Source organism: Belonocnema kinseyi, chromosome 10 (assembly GCF_010883055.1).
Source record: "Belonocnema kinseyi isolate 2016_QV_RU_SX_M_011 chromosome 10, B_treatae_v1, whole genome shotgun sequence".
NCBI lineage: Eukaryota > Metazoa > Arthropoda > Insecta > Hymenoptera > Cynipidae > Belonocnema > Belonocnema kinseyi.
In genome coordinates, this window is record NC_046666.1 from 65,037,682 (window position 1) to 65,040,949 (window position 3,268).

Genomic DNA, 3,268 nt, shown 5'->3' on the forward strand with positions numbered 1-3,268 from the left:
CATATTACCATCGTGTGTGTTCCGTGCGTGCATGACGTCACACGCACCCAAGGAAACCCACGACCTCGTTTATCGTGGATCATGATTGTTCACCGTGAATCACTGTTCGCTTACTGCTTATCACATATGTCATAGCTACTCAAAGGAGCGTTATCTTCAGATGCTTCTCTTATTATGCCTTTATCGATGTTCTACTGCTGCCAGTTTCCAATACAAACAGCTGTTTAAATAGCTATCTTTCTGCTTCTTCGTCTTCAAAGGGAGAATTAAAAGTCTCGCTTTGCATTGAAGAGTGTCTACAAGGAAAGTCTTACGGTGTTCAACTTCGCACTCTACGAAGTTTTCAGCTGTCACTTTCGCATTACGCTGGGACAGTCTTTATTATGATTGTATTACACACGTAAGGTTGCTTTACTTATTCTCTTATATTTATGTTATGACAGCATTAGTATTACTAAAATAGAAGTCGCACACTATATCTCACCTTTACGGCTGCTTGTACGCCAAAGGATTATTGTACAATTGAATGTTTAATGATTAAGCTGATTATTTTCTCATCAGTTAAATTTAAATTGTTTAAATAATTTCTAGATCATTATTGCTACTAACTCTGCATCATTTTTCAAATCATTATGTCTACAGTGGAAGCGTTAGGTATCGAGCTTCTTTCATTGCATGAAGCTATTATGCGTACAGAAATTAATTTTAAGAAACTCGCATGCGACAAGAGAAATGAGACAACTATTAGAGGTCGTTTAGAACTGCTAAAAGAAAAATGGCATCGATGCTTAGAACTAGACTTAAAGGCTAGAGCGCTCTATACTTCGGAAGAAAAAAAGGCCATAGGATATTTTTCTGAAAGTCAATTTCTGCAAATTGAAGAAGCTTATCTTGCAGCTCTCGATTATTTAAATTCAAAGTTGCATACTTTTGTCTCAAATGTTGCGGTAGAAGCTAAACAACGGACGCAAGAAAACGTTAATCAGCAAAATTATACTATTCCCAAATTACCTAAAATTACGTTGCCTGAATTTTTAGGCAATTATGTTGACTGGGAAAATTTTCGTGATCTGTTTGAGGCGTTAATCGTTAATAATATGTCTTTATCCAATGTGTCACGTTTACACTATCTGAAATCTTTGTTAGTAGGTGATGCTAGTCATGTCATTAAACATGTGACAGTGACCGATGCGAATTTCACTACTACTTGGGAGACAATTAAAATTCGCTACGATAATAAACGCGCTCTAATCAATGCTCATTTGCAAGCAATCGCGACTATACCGAATGTATCTAACAATTCTGTGGTGGAATTAAGGGTGTTACCTGATTCTACAAATGAAGCGTTGACATGATTAAAAAATTTAAATCGACCAACTCAGCATTGGGATGATCTTATGGTGTTTTGGACAGTGCGTAAATTAGATATGTCATCTTTGAAGGAATGGGAGATGCACTTGGGATCTGAAACTGACTATCCTACTTTCAAAAAATTAGATGATTTTTTAGCAACACGCGTTCGGACTTTAGAAGCGATTCAGTTATCAAAAGGTAATCTACCAGAAAAGGGTAAAATTAACAAAGAACAATTAGTTAAAGGTCGCAATGCCTCTACCAATACAAAATGCTTAATGTGTAAAGAAAATCATCACTTATTTAAATGTAAACAATTTAGAGAATTATCTATTGATCAACGCAAGGAACTCGTGTTACGTCATCACTGTTGTTTCAATTGTCTGACACCAGGTCATAAACCTTACAACTGTTCTAGCAAGTATACTTGTGGTAAGTGCCATCGTAAACATAACACATTGCTACATATTGGATTTAAATCTAATTCTAATTCTATTGCTACAACGCCGACGTTGACTTCCGCCAACACTCTTGCAATCAGTTCTCCAGTGGCTGGAACTAGTAATACGGGCTTAGTAATAAATAAAATATCGGATAGCCCTCCGCTAACAATACAGGGAGCCCATCATACGAATCTCAATGACGCTACAGTTTATTTTTTGAATAATAAACGCGATCTTTCACGCTCTACTTTGCTCGCAACCGCCGTAGTAAACATACGAGCTGATAATGGCCGGGTTCATGCCTGTTGAGTTCTACTTGATCAGGGCTCGGAATGTTGTTTTTTATCTGAAAGATTAGTGAAAATTCTGAATCCGAAGTATCAAAGGGTGAATGCTTTAGTTTACGGTGTAGGAGGTGAGAAGATGGGTGCCGCGAAAAAGTTAGCTCAAGTAGTACTTTTACCAAAGAGAGGTGTGATCGAACCTGTATTTATGCAAGCTTTAGTGTTATTGCATTTAACGTCTTACATCCCACCTGTAAGACCGGGGGGAGGAGTTGAAAATGAATTAAAAGAACTTTCCTTAGCAGACCCTGATCCATTTGGCTCAGAAGCCATAGATATGATTCTAGGAGCAGATATATTTGGATCATGTCTCTTACCAGGGCTTAAACAGGGTACTCTAGGCTCTTTAACAGCGCAGGATACTATTTTCGGATGGATCCTCTCTGGGCCGGTTCTTAAGTCAAACAGCAGCTGGTCTTTACCAGTAACAGCGCATCAAAGTATAACCGGGGAAGTCCTTCACGATGATTTGCTTAGGTTCTGGGAAATGGAGGAACCAACCTCCAGATCCCTTTTGACTGCTGATGAGATGAGTTGTGAGCAGCATTTTGTGTCGACTCATCATCGTTTAGCATCAGGAAGGTATATGGTACGCTTGCCCTTTAAAAATGGACCTCCGATAGATATAGGCAGTTCCTTAAATAGAGCAAAGTTAGTCTTGAAGAGAGTATATGCTCGCTTGCTTAAGGATTCAGCTTTATTTTCTCAATGCACGGTGTTTTTAACCGAATATGAACAGTTAGGTCATATGAAACGCGTTCAGCAGTTTTCTGAAGTTGATTCTCCTCAAACAGTTTATTTGCCCCATCATCCTATCCTTAAGGATGATAGTTCGACTACTCGTTTAAGAGTAGTATTCAATGCCTCAAGTTTGACATCCAATAACACATCCTTGAATTCGGATTTTCACATCGGGCCTAAAATTCTTACGGATTTAGTTTCCATTATAATACGCTGGCGATCCCATCGCTTTGTGTTTGTCGCCGACGTAGACAAAATGTTTCGACAGATTTTGGTTGACCCACTTGATAGAAAATATCAACGTATAGTTTGGTATTCCTCTGAACAAAACGTTGAGGCTTGGAATTTAAATACAGTCACGTATGGTACTGCTTGCGCTCCTTACAT

The 3,268-nt window shown here is 38.4% G+C and overlaps 2 protein-coding genes across 3 annotated transcripts in view; one reads left to right on the plus strand and one right to left on the minus strand.

Annotated features, from left to right (window-relative positions):
- The window catches only part of LOC117181706 (THO complex subunit 6), a 19,515-nt gene that overhangs the window by 9,038 nt on the left and 7,209 nt on the right, over positions 1–3,268 (minus strand). The window lies entirely within an intron of this gene.
- Positions 51–3,268, plus strand: part of LOC117181701 (zinc finger protein 2 homolog) — a 41,707-nt gene continuing 38,489 nt past the window's right edge. Inside the window, exon 1 of one of the 2 annotated variants that reach the window (XM_033374633.1) lies at positions 51–405. The gene's annotated coding sequence lies outside the window, so the exon portion shown is untranslated. The remainder of the gene's footprint in view (positions 406–3,268) is intronic. The other variant, XM_033374632.1, reaches the window with a different exon arrangement.